Consider the following 19,800-nt stretch of genomic DNA (forward strand, 5'->3'; position numbering starts at 1 on the left):
TAATCTCAAACGGTCCAACAAAATGAGGACTCAACTTTCCCCTTTTACCAAAACGTATTACGCCCTTTCAAGGTGATACCCTCAACATAACACAATCACCAACCTGAAATTCAATATCATTCCTTCTCTTATTAGCATAACTCTTTCGCCGACTTCTGGCGGTTCTCAACATTCCCTTAATCTGTACGATCTTCTCGGTAGTCTCATGAATAATTTCTGGACCTGTGAGTTGAGCATCCCCAACCTCGTTCCAACAGACAGGAGACCTACACTTTCTACCATACAGAGCTTCAAACGGTGCAGCTTTAATACTTGCATGATAACTTGTTGCTATAAGAAAATTTGGCCAACGGCAAGTATCTATCCTAACCATTACCAAAATCAATTACGCATGCCCTCAACATGCCTTCCAACATTTGGATGGTCCTTTCATTATGACCATCCGACTGTGGATGATAAGCGGTACTCATATCCAATTTAGTTCCCAAAGCATCTTGTAAGGACTGCCAAAGCCTCGATGTAAATCAACTGTCTCGGTCCGAAATAATCGATACGGGAACACCATGTCTCGAAACAATCTCCTTCAAATACAAACGAGTAAGCTTCTTCATTGAATCTGTTTCCTTAATTGGCCAGAAATGAGTTGACTTAGTGAGTCGGTAAACAATCACCCAAATGGTATCATAACCACCCACAATTCTCGGTAACTTCGTAATAAAGTCCATCGTAATACCTTCCCACTTCCACTCGGGAATTTCAGGTTGCACCAAAAGTCCTGACGGTTCTGATGTTCAGCTTTAACCTTAGCACAGGTCAAACACTTAGCCACATATGTAGCCACATCAGCCTTCAAATGAGGCCGCCAATACAACTCCTTAAGATCATGATACATCTTTCCTGAACCAGGAATGAATAGAGTACCTAGACTTATGAGCCTCATCTAAAACAAGTTGTCGCAGATCACCAAACTTCGTAACCCAAAGGCGTCCCGTAAAATACCGAGTACCATCGGTTCGTACCTCTAACTGTTTACTCAAGCCTCGGACCTTCCCGTTACAAAATTCTCCTCATTCAAGGCTTCTTGTTGTGCCTCAAGAATCTGCCTTGCGAGTTTTGTTCGAATGGTCATATTTAAGGCCCTAAACCTATGAGGTTCAGTCCTCTCTTTATGACTTAACGTATCGGCCACAACATTAGCCTTCCCCGGATGATATAAAAGTTCACAATCATAATCATTCAATATCTCAATCCATCTTCGTTGCCTCATATTCAACTGTTTCTGATCAAGGATATGTTGAAGACTTTTGTGATCAGTGTACACAGTACTTTTGACCCCATATAAGTAATGTCTCCAATTCTTGAGTACGAACACAACAGCTCCCAATTCTACATCATGGGTTGTATAATTCTGTTCATAAATCTTCAACTGACGTGACGCGTAAACAATGACTTTCTTTCGTTACATCAAAACACAACCAAAGTCTTGACACGGAGCATCACAATAGATAACAAGATCATCACTACCCTCAGGTAGTGATAATATCGGTGCAGAAGTTAACTTCTTCTTCAGAGTTTGGAAAGCAGACTCTTGTTCACTCTTCCACTCGTACTTCTTCCCCTTATGCGTTAAAGCAGTCAGAGGTTTCGCTACTCGTGAAAAATCTTGAATGAACCTTCTATAATAGCCTGCTAATCCTAGAAACTGGCGAATTTGAGTAGGAGTTTTCGGAAATTTCCCATTTTCCAATTGCCTCAATCTTAGCAGGATCAACTTGAGTTCCCTGTTTAATAACAACGTGCCCAAGGAATTGAACTTCTTTCAACCAGAACGCACATTTAGAAAAATTCAGCATACATCTCTTCTTTTCTTAACAAATCAAGCACTTATCTTCGTGCTCTTGATCACTTCTTGGAATAGATAAGGATATCATCGATGAAAACGATAACGAATTTATCCAGATATAGGCTACACGCACGATTTATGAGGTCCATGAACACAGCAAGTGCGTTAGTCAATCCGGACGGCATAACAAGAAATTCACAGTGACCATAACGGGTACGGTAAGCGGTTTTCGGAATATCAGTTTCTTTAGCCCCGCAGTTGGTGATAATCGGAACGAAGATCATTCTTAGAATAAATGGACGAACCTTGAAGTTGATCGAACAGATCATCAATTCTTGGAAGAGGGTAACGGTCCTTAACTGTAAGCTTGTTCAACTCGCGATAATCAATACACCATCGGAACGAACCACCTTTCTTCTTAACAAACAAAACAGGAGCTCCCCAAGGGGATGAACTGGGACGAATGAAATGTAGTTGCAACAATGAAGGAAGAAATATATGGAGTAGTCACATCGGTGGCATAGGTATTTAAGGCAATTCTCTCAAAGGAGATAATGAGGATCATGGACTTCAAAGAAAATTTTCATTACATTTCCGATAGGAAGACGTACGAAAGGTGTGATATTTCAACGAGAGTGAACTTCCTTGTACAATGAGCGAGGAAATCTAGGATTCATCCATATTCTTAAATTTATGTGCGGATGAAAAGAACGCCAATCATGGGTTATAAAGAATGGTCGACTCCAGGTGAGATGAATCTCCAAAAATAATTTCGTGTACCTCAAAGTATTGAATCCTAGGATTGATGTTTACGAGGGTGTTGCGGTTAACAACGAATTTTAAGAGTAGAAAATCCTCAAACGGTCTAGTGTAATATATATCCATGATACCCACTATACAACAGTTGGGGTAGAAACCCACCTAGCGCCTTTTCTAAAATAGGGTGACCACCGAGTGTACCCCAGAAAATTGATTTATCGATCCGCATTTCGGCCATGTCCAACCATAAGAGGGAAATTTTTATGAGCGCAAAGACTTTCCAACAAATTTTATAAACCGGCATCCAAAGTGGTGCAAGAGTTTTTATCAATGAACTTAATGGTAAGTTTCATCCTTAAACGGAGGATGAGAAGAACTGTGATCCAAACACTCTGTAGAGTAATGCGAAAATTTGATAAAATCAATCAAAGGAGTTTTGAAAAAGCTTTAAACGTTTGATGTGCCAACATAAACGGAATGAAGTTCTCAGTAAATTTAGAAGTATGTACAACGTGTACCATTTTTTTATAAAACAAATTGACTTAATCAAACAGCTCAATAAATGAGTGGTTTTAAAATAATTTTGAAGGTATGATTTAGTATATACTAGCCAAAATAGGTAAAGGTAAATTTATTCATTTGAATCCATACATACATATACGATTTTATAAATTGTATACATGACAAAATATTTCATTACTTCTATTCGCCCATAAATCCCGTGAGAACCACCCAATTAAACGAATGTGTAAAACTTTCGATGATAAACAGAGTATATATATTTCAAAGGTTACAAGTTGAAGTAAGATCGTGGAAGATCGAGTAGAGGACTTGAATCGTCGTGCGACATTTGACCAACAAATGTTACGAGGTCATGAAAACCAATGAGTTAAATATTGTTTTGACTATTATTAGAACATAAGTCCTTGGGCCAAAACTCTTCCCGAGCGAAGCTGTTACTAACAAGCGAGTTATGAATGATAAAAGCATGGGATAAAACGAGTTTCTCGTATCTCAACAATTAAGAAAATGAGTATCTTCCCTACCCATGTAATACATCGGAATTTCTGAATGAGTAGTGTAAAAATTTCCTTTGGCTCACTTTCTATTCCTCATGTCACAATATTAGGACTTCTTTATGAATTAACGTAATATAATCACGTTGGCCTGATGCCATTATATTTCACTAATTCATAGTTCCATTCCAATAGCACTACATGAGGTCAGGACACACGATCAACCTCGAATTTCTACACACTTTCTCTAAAACAATTTCTTAAACAGTGTGCTAAGGATAGCACAAGAGACAAAAACATCAAAAGTAATGGATAGGAGTAACAATGACATAAAAATGTCTTCGAAGTACCAAGAATCTCTAAAAGTCAAGAATGACATCTTCCGGTTCAAAAACCAAAGCACATAGGCACAACGGCACAAAGGCACGTAATATAACAAGAATGTTATATACCTAAACATAATAGCTGACATTGAAATGCCGAGCCTTTAGAAGTCAAGAATGACATCTCGTGTAATATAATTCAAACGTTATATACATAACCATAATAGATGACATAGAAATGTCGAAAATTCCAGAAGGTAAGAATGGCATTCCTCGGTTTCACTAACCGACGTGTTCTTATAAACGATAAACTCGCATGAGTCGGAGTATACGTTTAAATCAGAATGGAAGTTCCTCCCGGATTCAGAACATATGAAGGAGATGTACGTATATGAGAACTATATACATACCAATATGATACAAATAATCACATATAATAATATATTATAGGTCGGGCTGTAGACTAGACTCACTAATGCACCCTATTGACTTGGGTAACGACATCAATGCAGCATAATTCCCTACAACTAACGCTCTGATACCAACTTTAACGACCAGTCAAAGTACACTTGAAGAACATCGTTATCTTGGTCCCACAGCTTGATCATAACTCTATATGAATTTAATAAATAACCTTGCATTCTTTGTTTAAAAATGATTTCCTATAAAGGAAATCTACTAAAATATGTAAGTTTAGAAAAACCATACATTATTACTTAACCAAAATTTGACCAAAACAAAGTCAACAACATCCACTATTAAATGTATCAAAATAGAATGCAAGTTATTGTTTAACAAAAGCTGCCATCATAAATATGCAGACTCTCTAAGCACAGCGGAAGCAATCAATCATGAACCTGAGAATAAAACATGCGAGTAACTGCCAACAAAAATGTTGAGTGAATTATAGGTTTAATATTGCAAACAATATTTAATTTAAACCATAAAAATTTATGTTTGAAAACATAAAAACCCCTTTTTGGACCACAAAATTATATGCTAGAAAACATATAAAACATTATTCCATTTTTCGTGAGCCACCTGGTAACCACTTAACCATTTATTTACCCTTGCCAAACATAATAAATAATATACACCGAACAAGTGTATCTTCAACTAAATACGAAGTACTAAACATTTTGATTATAAATTGCTAGCGCGACTAGCTCGAAATGGGGTTGTCAAACCCGATAGATCTATCCGTAGGATTCGCGTTCACCAGTAGAAACTAGTGATTACAGTTACCAGACTAGGAAATATTTTTGTTCAACTCACAATGAATAATTTAAACCAACTTCCACATGTGTCCAAAAATATAAAATAAATTGCATGTATTCTCATCCCAGAAGATTTAAAATAGAAAAATGGGACTATAACTCACCTTAATAGCAAACGAAGTAACCATACAAATAAGCGAACAACAATCGAAGTAAAGTGATCAGGAATGATCACAACGCCTACCTATAAATAAAGCAGGTCGATATAAATAACTAACTTAGGTCAAGTCTTAGTATGATAGCTATTGTACATGTTGCAAGTAGACATAGAACAATACTCAACATGCATCGGTTTGATAGGAACAGCGTACGGACACACACTTTCTATTTTTAGAAAGTTTCTATTTTTAGTAGGTTTTCATTTTTGGAAAGTTTCTATTTTTGGAAAGTTTCTATTTTTGGAAAGTTTCCAAATTTAGAAAGTTTCTATTTTTAGAAAGTTTTAAGTTAGAAAAGTTTCCTTATTTAGAAAGTCAACAAAAGTCAACTGAAAGTCAAAGTCAACCGAAAGTCAACTCAAAAGTCAACCCCGGTCAAACATAGTCAACATTAATTTTAAAAGTATAAGTTATAATAATAATATAAGTTATAATGTTAATTAAAGTTAATTATGTATAATTATGTCATAACATAAGTTTAATTAAATTAAAATGAATTATTAAAGTTAACATAAGTTTAAATGATATATTAAATATAACATAAATATTTAATTAATTAATTAAATATTAGTCATAATATATGTATTATTAATTAATAATAAAATTTAAATCATATCATAAGTATTATTAATTAATAATGAATTATTAATCATATCATAAGTTTCTAATTATAATTATTAAATCATAAGTATTTAATAATTAAATTATAATTAAATAATAACTAAGCCTTATAATAATTAAATAATTAATTAATCCTTATTATAAGTCTTATTATAATAATTTCATAATATAAGTTTAATACTTATCATAAGTATTTTCCATTAATAATAAAAGTATTATTAATCATAAGTTTAATTAAAAGTTTAATTAAATCATAAGTAATAATTAAATGATATAATAAATATATATCATAAGTCTTAAATTATAATAATTACTTTTTATATCATAAGTAATTTAATAATAATGAAAATCATTATTTATATCATAAGTTTTGTTTAATAACCATAAGTTTTAATCAAAAGTTCATCGGGTCATAACTTGAGCCCCGGGAATCAGTTTTCGGCGAGCCTTATATATATCTTCTCCTAACCAACCCACCCGACACATTAGTGTGCTCAAGAACATCCCAACAACAGTCACCAAGTCATGACTTACAGCTCTTAATCAGTTTGGACCTTTAATCCGCTCAAAAATGTGTTTTAGTCACAACGGGTGATCCGTGGCTCGGATTTCGATGACCCAAACATGAAAGTTCATCCCATCATCAATCCTATCACACTAGTACACCCTAAGGACTCTAAAAATGGTCACAAATTCGGACCAAACCTGGTTCAATTCATTTTCATAGTTTAATCTCCACATAACACCATTTTAATCATATCTTAAGCTCCGGGAATCGAAATGACATGAATCCGGAGTTTAAAATTAATGTCTTGATGAGAGGAACTCATCTAGATACTTAAATTTCACTTTTATATCATTTACACAATCAGAAATGAACGAAAATGCTGCTGTCCCAAATTAATCAAAACTGAAAATATATATAATCGAGCAATTCTAAGCATACAATCATCAATACAATAACATGTAACTATCATACTATCAATATAACATCAAAATACATAAAAATGAAGAAAAATTAAAAATCTAGGGTTAGGGTTTATACCCTAATCGAGAATTGAATGATATGAACGTGTAGAGATCGAAGAGATGAATCCGATTATGATGAAAGCCCTAAATTCCAAGCACTTGATTGATGAAGATGATGATGCTAATGATGGTGGTGGTGGACGGCTCAAACAAAGAAAAAAAGAGGAAGGAGAAAACAAAAAAAAGAAATGCTTAGGTTAAATGAGGAAGTAATGGTGTTTTTGATCAAATAGCCACTAGTTTGCAAAAGTTACAAAACACCCCCCTCCTTAAGGGAATTTTTGGCCAAAATCAGCAAGGGGTGGGCCCCCACCATTCCAAGATGATAAAAAGTCAATTAGCTTGTGGCCCGAATGCCCGATCGAAGTCCGAAACACGAAAACACTACTACGCGATTGATTTTTCGGAGAGATAACAAATACGCGATGAATAAAATATATAAACACTAAATATAAACATATGACATTAAAATATCATATTTAAAATAATTAGGACTTAAAAATCCCAAAAGCTTGCCCGTTAGTTTGAAAACCGAAAAGATTCGCCGGATAGAAATCCGCGACACGTAGAAACGTATAACTTGAAATATGAATACAAATATTCATATAACACAAAATAATTAATATATTATTACTAAAATAATAATATAGATCATAGAAATGATGTGGAATGAATAACAATTAACGGTCGTTAAATAATTAACGGTAAAAGATAACGGAAAAAGTAGGGTCGTTACAAAGACGCTGGGTCGAATTACTAAATGACTGCAACTATGAACTCAAGTACCATCCTGGTAAGGCAAATGTTGTTGCTGATGCACTCAGTCGAAAGGATCGAGTCAAGCCTATCCGAGTGCGAGCTTTGAATATGATCATTCAAACAAATCTGACAGCTAAAATTCGGGAAGCACAACTAGAAGCTATAAAGCAAGAAAATATCAAACATGGAGGACCTTCAGGATTTGAAAACCAATTACAAATCAAGGAGAATGGAACACGGTACTACAACAACCGTATCTGGGTTCCTCAATTTGGAAATCTGCGAAAGCTAGTCTTGGATGAAGCACATAAGACTAGATATTCTATTCACCCAGGCTCCAATAAGATGTATTACGATATGAAAGAATTTTATTGGTGGCCTAATCTAAAATCTGATATTGCTGAATATGTGAGCAAGTGTCTTACTTGTTTAAAAGTTAAGGCCGAGCATCAAAAGCTGTCTAGTTTACTGCAACAACCGGATATTCCGCAGTGGAAGTGGGAATGTATCGCTATGGACTTTATTACTAAATTGCCCAAGACTTCTAGTGGCAATGATACTATATGGGTCATAGTAGATCGTCTTACTAAATCTGCTCATTTCTTACCAATCGAGGAGACCGACAAGATGGAGAGATTGTCACAACTGTATATCAAAGAAATTGTCTCTCGTCATGGTGTTCCTATATCAATCATATCTGATCGCGACAGTAGATTCACTTCCAGATTCTGGAAATCCTTACAAACTGCTCTTGGAACTCAACTCGACATGAGTACTGCTTATCATCCGCAAACCGATGGTCAAAGTGAACGAACCATTCAAACGTTGGAAGATATGCTTCGTGCTTGTGTTATCGACTTCGACAAAGGCTGGGATAGACATTTGCCTTTGGTTGAATTCTCTTACAATAATAGTTACCACTCAAGTATTAAGGCTGCACCTTTTGAGGCCTTATACGGACGAAAATGTAGATACCCACTGTGTTGGGATGAATTAGAGGACAGACAGTTAACCGGTCCTGAAATCATACACGAGACAACCGAAAAGATAGTTCTGATTAAGAAACGAATAGAAACTGCCCGCAGTCGACAGAAAAGCTATGCTAATAAAGGTCGGAAAGATTTGGAATTTCAAGTTGGTGAAAAAGTCATGTTGAAAGTATCCCCTTGGAAAGGCGTCGTTCGTTTTGGTAAACGAAGCAAACTAAGTCCGCATTTTGTTGGACCCTTCAAGATTACTGAAAGAATCGGACCCGTGGCTTATCGATTAGAATTACCTGCTGAACTTAGCAGCGTACACGACGTATTTCATGTCTCGAATCTTAAAAAGTGTCTTGCTGATGACACTCTCGTTATTCCTTTGGATGACATTCGCATTGATGATAAAATGCACTTCATAGAGGAACCTGTAGAAGTCATGGACTGATCTGCTAAACGCTTGAAACAAAGCACCATACATATTGTTAAGATCCATTGGAATTCACGACGTGGCCCCGAGTATACCTGGGAACGTGAAAACCAAATGAAACAGAAATATCCTCATCTCTTCTCAATCGCTGATGCATCCGAGAAGTCTACCTAAAACTTCGGGACGAAGTTTTTATTAACGGGGAGGTACTATAACAACCCTCACTTTTCGACTTCTAAATTTACTGAATTAACCCTAGTGTTATCTGCCTGACTATATGTATTAAGGGTTGTTATATACAATTAAATATTGACCGAATAGTAATTTTTAGTCAACAACGTACGCTTAAATAAATAATATATTATTAATTTATATAATTTGACATAATTTAACTAAGTATATAAACTTTGTATCACTTTTCTTATTTAGTTAATATATTATATATTTAACTATATAATAAATCCAATTATATATAAATGTAATAATATTTACAAACTTACTAAAACCATAGTTTAATAATTAAAATCATAATTATTATTAAAAATACAAAATTTTGAATTATTTATTATTTTTATGCAAAACTCGTATTTATTAATTAAATAAAAATAAAAAAATATTGACAAATATTCTTGGAAAAGTACTAAATCAATTTGTTTATTTAAAATATATATATATATATATATATATATATATATATATATATATATATATATATATATATATATATATATATATATATATATATATATATATATATATATATAAATCCTTAAAATAAACGAATTTTTAAAAAAATAAAAAAATAAATTACTTTTTTAATTAAAAATTATAATGGAAAACTACTTTTATTATTTTATTTTGTGCATTATCCCATGACCTAACATTTAATACTTTTGAATTTTAAAATCCCATTAAAAATTAAAATATTTCTTTTTCTTTTAATTATTTTATTCTTTTTACCTAATTTTTTCAAGTATAAATACCCCTCATTTCTCATTCAAACTCACACCAAAATTTCTCTCATTCTCTCTTTGAAGAATTACTACTAGTAAGTATTCTTTTCTTACTTTTTACTTTTTACTTTTTACTATTTACTTCAGTTTATTTTTTTTACCGAAACATGTAAATAATGTTATAAATTATATGCAATTAAAATTAAAATAAATAACATGTTATAATTAGTAATATATGTTACTAAAAATTATAAAAGTATTTTTATGAATTAATATATAGGAATTATAATTAAAATCGAATTAATGAATATATATGTATATACGCACCTAACGTGAAGGTTATAATTAAAGATTGCGTACAAATACTACAAACATCACCGCTACTTGTGGCCTAGGGTGATCCTTGTTACCATTATAGGACACTTGTAGATCTCAAGACTTAGATTCTGGTAAAGAGATCCTGGGCCGCTCGGTAACAATAGATCATTCGAGTGACTTGCATGTTAGCAACGAAGTTTGGGCGAGATTGTAGAACATCTTTGTTAAGAATTATAACCCGAACATTCTTAAACTAGAAGCTTACTATAAGTGGAAGCTTTCCATAAATAGTAGGTTTTCAAAAATAGAAACTTTTGAGAAATATGAACTTTTCTCGAAAACCGTCACTGTCAATATAGTTGCTATATTAATAAACATACTTTATGTCAAGTTAGACATTAACTAATCAAACGTAATACCTCTAGGTTGATATCCAGATCACTTACTTGCTTTACTTTCCTTCTTGCGTGGAATACTTCAACTGCTATTTAAGGTGAATTTCATAGCCCCGTTTTTACATTTTTATATTTTTACATTGGGGTGAGACACATTCTTTATTTTAAATACTTTTACATGCTAGACACAAGTACAAACTTATTATGCGACCAACATGAGTATTTTATTATGTTCATTTGAAACATACAAATCCCTGCTTTGTAATATCATTAATTGCTAGATGAATTAAAGTGGAAAACTGAATTATTATAGATAGCGCTATTGGGAGTAACGTCCCGCACTGTTGACCTCAGGTCAATTGGTGGTATAATAATGATCTCGACAATTACATATGTATTGTTACGGGGTAAAATCGTTTAGTTTTGATATTATACGCTCATGGCATACTTTTGATATACATGATATATCGACTTTATTTAAATCTTGTGGTCTAATAAACTTACTCAAAATTAAACCTATGTTATTCACTCAACCTCGTGTTGACTTTTTAAGCATGTTTGTCTCAGGTAATTAGAAGCTGTTGATGTGCTGCTTTGATGATGATTGCTTGCTATGCTTGGAGTCTTCATGCATTACTTATCATTCCATTTAAAAACATTTAATGCTTTATTCATTCAATAAAATATAATGACTATTTATCTTCCGCTGAAAAAACTTAATAAAAGTTATATAAAACGTCTCATATAGAGTCGTTCTCATTATACAATTGCTTGATTTGATATATTTAGTCACAAATACCCCCGACCTTATTTGGGGGTGTGACATGAAGCATATGTCGACGATTTGGTAATTAAAAGTAACACCGAAGAAGAAATGCTCGCAGACATCCTGAAAACATTTGCGTCTTTACGCAGGATCAACATGAAACTTAACCCGCTCAAGTGTAGTTTTGGGGAAGAGGAAGGCAAGTTCCTAGGTCATGTGGTGACGGCGCGGGGAATCAAGGTGAATCTCAAAAATATTGAGGCCATTGATAGTTTACCATCTCCAAGGATAAAGAAAGACGCGCAGAGTCTAACCGGAAAGCTCGCGGCGATTATACGGTTTCTGTCAAAAGCCGCAGAAAGGCAGTTTCCATTTTTCAATACTTTGAAGAATTGTTTAAAGAAAAAAGACTTTGTATGGACTCAGGAAGCAGAATCAGCTTTTCAAGAGATGAAAAAGTTACTTGCCGAATTACCAACGCTCACCGCGCCAGTGTCAGGAGAAACGCTTACGATGTACCTTGCAGCATCAAAAGAGGCTGTTAGCTCGGTTCTTATCGCGGACCGCGGAAAGGTAATCCATTATTTTATTTTATTTACGAATTATTTATTTCGTAACGCTGAGGTTTTCTCAGACGCAAATGCCGGTCTACTTCGTAAGCAAGACGCTGAAATTAAGCAAAGTAAACTATTCACCAATGGAGAAACTAGTGTATGCGCTAGTCCACACAGCGTGACGTTTGCGTCAGTATTTTCAAGCACATCCAATTATGGTACTAACTGATCAGCTAATCAAAAGAGGTTGGTAAACACCTAATTTGCGGCAATGTCCAGGAATACCGTATTGACTAACGCAATCATTTTTCTTTCAAGTGCTATATAAGCCTGAGATTTCTGGCCGAATGGCTAAATGGGCAGTTGAGTTAGGCGAACACGAAATAAATTTTTTCTCGCGAAGCGCGGTTAAGGGTCAAATACTTGCGGATTACCGAGCGGAGTTACCTGCGGATGTTGAAGCATCGGCCGAACATCAGGATACGCCTGCACCAAATTTGACACCATGGGAGTTATACACCAATGGTGCCTGTAGCGCCGCTGGCGCGGGTGCAGGCATAATTTTAACTGGCCCGGATGGCGAAGAGCATACATATGCGCTGCGGTTTAATTTTGCTGTTACAAACAACGAAGCAGAATACGAAGCTTTGTTAGCAGGTATGCGGATTGCGCATAAATTAAATGTTAGAGTGTTGCACGCTTATGTGGATTCAAAGTTGGTATGCAGCCAAGTTAGTGGAGATTTTGAAGCACATGACATAGCCATGCAACAATATCTATCGCTTGTTCATAACCTCGCTGACCAGTTTGAGGCTTTTCAAATTTTCCATGTAATGCGAGGGCAAAACAAGAAGGTGGATGCGCTTAGCAAATTGGCTGCATTGGCCTTTGATTATCTGGGGAAAAGAGTTCTCATAGAAGAACTACACGCGAAATCCATTGTTATAATGCCCTTAGTGGCACCTGTTGAGGAATCCAGCTCAACGTGGATGACACCTATCATTGCTTTCCTGCGGGATGGCACATCACCCGCAGACTCTGTTGAAGCAAAGAAAGTTTGTACCAAGGCACCAATGTATGCCCTTGAGGGTGACGTCCTGTATCGAAAGAATTATTTAGGACCACATTTAAGGTGCATTGGTCCAAACGAAGCAGAGGAGGTTATACGCGAAGTGCATGAGGGTGCATGCGCTCTTCATTCAGGGCACAGATCTATTGTGTCAAAGATTATGCGGTTGGGTTATTATTGGCCTACCATGTACGCAGATACCGCACATATAGTTAAGCACTGCGAGTCCTGCCAAATACATGCACCTATCAGCAGAGCACCTGCGCACCCAATGATTCCAGTCTCCTCACCATGGCCATTCTGCAAATGGGCAATTGACATAGTCGGACCATTTCCAAAAGGCTGAGGAAATATAATCATTTATATTCTAACATATGCTACTTACATCAGTATCTTACGCATACATCTACGCATGCAGGGAATATTAAGTTTTTGATTGTTGCAATTGATTATTTCACGAAGTGGGTTAAAGCAAGATCGATGGCAACAATTTCAGGAAAAAGGGTGCAAAATTTTGTATGGGAAGACATTGTCTGTCGATTCGACATACCAAACGAAATTGTTAGCGATAACGGCACACAGTTTGCGGGGGATCCTTTTCGCAGTTGGTGCGCGGAGCTTAATATTAAGCAAACTTTTACATCCGTTGCGCATCCACAGGCGAATGGTGTAGTGACCCGAACTTTTCCATGTTTATATATATTAATTGAGATTGATATTTACATGATTAAATGTTTCCAACATGTTAAGCAATCAAACTTGTTAAGACTTGATTAATTGAAATATGTTTCATATAAACAATTGACCACCCAAGTTGACCGGTGATTCACGAACGTTAAAACTTGTAAAAACTATATGATGACATATATATGGAAATATATATAGTTAACATGATACTATGATAAGTAAACATATCATTAAGTATATTAACAATGAACTACATATGTAAAAACAAGACTACTAACTTAATGATTTTTAAACGAGACATATATGTAACGATTATCGTTGTAAAGACATTTAATGTATATATATCATATTAAGAGATATTCATACATGATAATATCATGAAAATATAATAATTTAAAATCTCATTTGATATTATAAACATTGGGTTAACAACATTTGACAAGATCGTTAACCTAAAGGTTTCAAAACAACACTTACATGTAACGACTAACGATGACTTAACGACTCAGTTAAAATGTATATACATGTAGTGTTTTAATATGTATTTATACACTTTTGAAATACTTCAATACACTTATCAAAATACTTCTACTTAACAAAAATACTTACAATTACATCCTCGTTCAGTTTCATCAACAATTCTACTCGTATGCACCCGTATTCGTACTCGTATAATACACAGCTTTTAGATGTATGTACTATTGGTATATACACTCCAATGATCAGCTCTTAGCAGCCCATGTGAGTCACCTAACATATGTGGGAACCATCATTTGGCAACTAGCATGAAATATCTCATAAAATTACAAAAATATGAGTAATCATTCATGACTTATTTACATGAAAACAAAATTACATATCCTTTATATCTAATTCATACACCAACGACCAAAAACACCTACAAACACTTTCATTCTTCAGTTTTCTTCATCTAATTAATCTCTCTCAAGTTCTATCTTCAAGTTCTAAGTGTTCTTCATATATTCTACAAGTTCTAGTTACATAAAATCAAGAATACTTTCAAGTTTGCTAGCTCACTTCCAATCTTGTAAGGTGATCATCCAATCTCAAGAAATCTTTGTTTCTTATAGTAGGTTATCATTCTAATACAAGGTAATAATCATATTCAAACTTTGGTTCAATTTCTATAACTATAACAATCTTATTTCAAGTGATGATCTTACTTGAACTTGTTTTCGTGTCATGATTCTGCTTCAAGAACTTCGAGCCATCCAAGGATCCGTTGAAGCTAGATCCATTTTTCTCTTTTCCAGTAGGTTTATCCAAGGAACTTAAGGTAGTAATGATGTTCATAACATCATTTGATTCATACATATAAAGCTATCTTATTCGAAGGTTTAAACTTGTAATCACTAGAACATAGTTTAGTTAATTCTAAACTTGTTCGCAAACAAAAGTTAATCCTTCTAACTTGACTTTTAAAATCAACTAAACACATGTTCTATATCTATATGATATGCTAACTTAATGATTTAAAACCTGGAAACACGAAAAACACCGTAAAACCGGATTTACGCCGTCGTAGTAACACCGAGGGCTGTTTTGGGTTAGTTAATTAAAAACTATGATAAACTTTGATTTAAAAGTTGTTATTCTGAGAAAATTATTTTTATTATGAACATAAAACTATATCCAAAAATTATGGTTAAACTCAAAGTGGAAGTATGTTTTCTAAAATGGTCATCTAGACGTCGTTCTTTCGACTGAAATGACTACCTTTACAAAAAAGACTTGTAACTTATTTTTCCGACTATAAACCTATACTTTTTCTGTTTACATTCATAAAATAGAGTTCAATATGAAACCATAGCAATTTGATTCACTCAAAACGGATTTAAAATGAAGAAGTTATGGGTAAAACAAGATTGGATAATTTTTCTCATTTTAGCTACGTGAAAATTGGTAACAAATCTATTCCAACCATAACTTAATCAACTTGTATTGTATATTATGTAATATTGAGATACCATAGACACGTATACAATGTTTCGACCTATCATGTCGACACATCTATATATATTTCGGAACAACCATAGACACTCTATATGTGAATGTTGGAGTTAGCTATACAGGGTTGAGGTTGATTCCAAAATATATATAGTTTGAGTTGTGATCAATACTGAGATACGTATACACTGGGTCGTGGATTAATTCAAGATAATATTTATCGATTTATTTCTGTATATCTAACTGTGGACAACTAGTTGTAGGTTACTAACGAGGACAGCTGACTTAATAAACTTAAAACATCAAAATATATTAAAAGTGTTGTAAATATATTTTGAACATACTTTGATATATATATGTATATATTGTTATAGGTTCGTGAATCAACCAGTGGCCAAGTCTTACTTCCCGACGAAGTAAAAATCTGTGAAAGTGAGTTATAGTCCCACTTTTAAAATCTAATATTTTTGGGATGAGAATACATCCATGTTTTATAAATGATTTACAAAATAGACACAAGTACGTGAAACTACATTCTATGGTTGAATTATCGAAATCGAATATGCCCCTTTTTATTAAGTCTGGTAATCTAAGAATTAGGGAACAGACACCCTAATTGACGGGAATCCTAAAGATAGATCTATTGGGCCTAACAAACCCCATCCAAAGTACCGGATGCTTTAGTACTTCGAAATTTATATCATATCCGAAGGGTGTCCCGGAATGATGGGGATATTCTTATATATGCATCTTGTTAATGTCGGTTACCAGGTGTTCACCATATGAATGATTTTTATCTCTATGTATGGGATGTGTATTGAAATATGAAATCTTGTAGTCTATTATTATGATTTGATATATATAGGTTAAACCTATAACTCACCAACATTTTTGTTGACGTTTTAAGCATGTTTATTCTCAGGTGATTATTAAGAGCTTCCGCTGTTGCATACTTAAATAAAGACGAGATTTGGAGTCCATGCTTGTATGATATTGTGTAAAAACTGCATTCAAGAAACTTATTTTGTTGTAACATATTTGTATTGTAAACCATTATGTAATGGTCGTGTGTATACAGGATATTTTAGATTATCATTATTTGATAATCTACGTAAAGCTTTTTAAAACCTTTATCTATGAAATAAAGGTTATGGTTTGTTTTAAAAATGAATGCAGTCTTTGAAAAACGTCTCATATAGAGGTCAAAACCTCGCAACGAAATCAATTAATATGGAACGTTTTTAATCAATAAGAACGGGACATTTCAGTTGGTATCCGAGCGTTGGTCTTAGAGAACCAGAATTTTGCATTAGTGTGTCTTATCGAGTTTGTTAGGATGCATTAGTGAGTCTGGACTTCGACCGTGTTTACTTGAAAAATGATTGCTTAACAAATTTTGTTGGAAACTATATATTTTTAACATGTGAATATTATGTGATATATTAATCTCTTAACGCGTTTGATATTATTGAAAGTATTTCGTATGCCCGAGAGACATATTAAATTAACGTGGCTAATATGTTTTGATCCAAGTCGGGTCATACCCAATAACAAACTTACCGACACCTTATTCGTATTTGATTTTAGCGGTTGGATCGTTGATTAAATACACGATACTTGAACTTTAAGGAAACGGTTTCTTAAATAATGTTACTTGATATGTTTATATATAAGTTATGGAATAACTTATACAACAAGGATTTAATTATTTATAGGTTAAATAATTAAGTTATGTTACATTTTATAAAATTGGTTTTATAAATATACATAACAAATAATATACATGTTTATATAATGTGTTTTATAAAATTAAGTTTTATAAAAACTGATTTTATAAAATCAGTTTTTTTTATGTATATTATAACATGATCCTTGTAGTGGCATTGGGAGTTTAAGAAGCATGCTAGAGATTCCATTTGATGCCCATGCTTTCCCAATTCCTATAACATGCATCTTGACTCACTTTGGGAAAAATATATGCAATTTACATATCAAAAACTGCTAAAACAAAACAGAAAATTCAGCTTCCTGCTGTCCATTCTGTCGTGAGTTTTAGAGCAGCAAAAGAGAGTTCATTTCTTATTTTGCAAGCTTGTTTTCAAGTATCATTAAATCCTAACTAAAGGCTAGGGTGTTGGTGATAAGTTTGGGGTATAACAACTTGAGGTTTCATAGTTTTGAGGCTTCATTCATCATCATCTCTTGACATAGCTGCTGTCCAGATTTCTTGGGTGCAAAAGGAGAGTGTTTCAAGCTTGGTTTAAGGTGATTAAGAGTCTTAAATCCTAACATATTTAAGGGTGGTGTTGGTGCATCAAAGGCTTAGGGTTTACCACATTGTTTCATCATCTTGCAACCTAGTAAACTACCCTCAATTTACTTGAGGAGGTACTACTTCTTCCTTAATCTTATTTGTAAGTATATTTCAAGACTTGATATCCACTTGGAATTCAAATAAATGGTTAAATATATACACTTGTTTTCTTTGTAAATCATGCTTCCGCTTGCCATATATCTTACTAAATTGGTTTAGTAATTATGTTAACATTAAGAACATGTTGTTATATTGAATTCCATCAATGATATCTAGAGCCAAAGTCTTGTTAATATGCTTCTTGTTTTTGGCTAGTAAACTCATTTATTTTACAATCTACCAACATGCATGAAAGTAGAATGTAAAAACTTTGAGTTTTGGTGGGTGTCATGGGATGGCCGAATTATTGGGGTCCCAAAAATGGGTTTGGGACTTCAAGTTTGGCCAAGATTATTGTTATGTTGTTGTTCACAATCGAGCCTAGACCGTGTGGTTGAATGTTTGGATGATTTGGTTATTATTCATGGTTGTAATATTCATTCATATGGTTTGTAATATTTTGTAATTTTGGTTTGTAATAAGTTATTATTAATCTTGTAATTTGTTGATGTAATTTATTCTATTTGGTTTGTAAAATAGAATAGGTTGTTATTTCATTTTCTAGAAAAATTGTATTAGGATATAATTTTGTAAAATGAAAATGAAGACTCATGATGAAGATTACAAGATGAAGATTTGAAGATTACAAGATTAATTGGGAGATTTTGTTTAAAAATCTCTTACTTTGGTTTACCCTCTTAAGTGGCATTTGTTTTTTGGCTAAACAAATGTCCACCAAAATGGCTCTTGATTGTGAACACTTTGTTATGCATGTTTGTGTATGTTTGTATGTTTGGTTGATACAAGATCATCACATGTTTACAACTTGCATAATACTTTATAAATGGTTATAATAAAACATAACAAAATGACACTAATAATTGGTTATTAGATTTAAATAAAATGGTTTATTTGAAAGGTAATGAAATGGTTATAACTAGTAATTGGTTTACTAAAAGGACATGAAAATGGGTTTTTCATAAATATACTACACACCAAATGCATGTTGGTATATAGCACTTTGTTTTCTAAAACTAGAATGTAGAAAACATAAAATCCCTTTAGATAAAACAAGGAAAACAAGTTAAACGCCATCCTATTGTGGAACACTTGAACATAGTAGTGAACTCATAATGGGATAAAGGTCACCTAACCGTTATGAGCAAACTAATATGGTTAAGGTAAGATTCACATGCTTGTGGGATAAAGGTCACCTAACCACTTGTATGTTAGTTTTACATGTTAACACAAGTAGGACGACTTGATTTGGGAATCATGAACTTAGGGTCACCGAAGCATGAGGAACAAATTGGTGTTGATGGGATAAATATGCCATACAAAAGGATTGCATGATCCCATAAATTAGAAGTTGCAAAAGGATTGCAATTGTCATTAAGACTACCTAGCTAAATCAAATGACGGGATAAAGGTCACCTAACCGAAATTTGATTTACCGTTGGATTCTAATATTTAATAAAACAAATT

This window comes from Rutidosis leptorrhynchoides, chromosome 3 (genome assembly GCF_046630445.1).
Source record: "Rutidosis leptorrhynchoides isolate AG116_Rl617_1_P2 chromosome 3, CSIRO_AGI_Rlap_v1, whole genome shotgun sequence".
NCBI classification, from domain to species: Eukaryota; Viridiplantae; Streptophyta; class Magnoliopsida; order Asterales; family Asteraceae; genus Rutidosis; species Rutidosis leptorrhynchoides.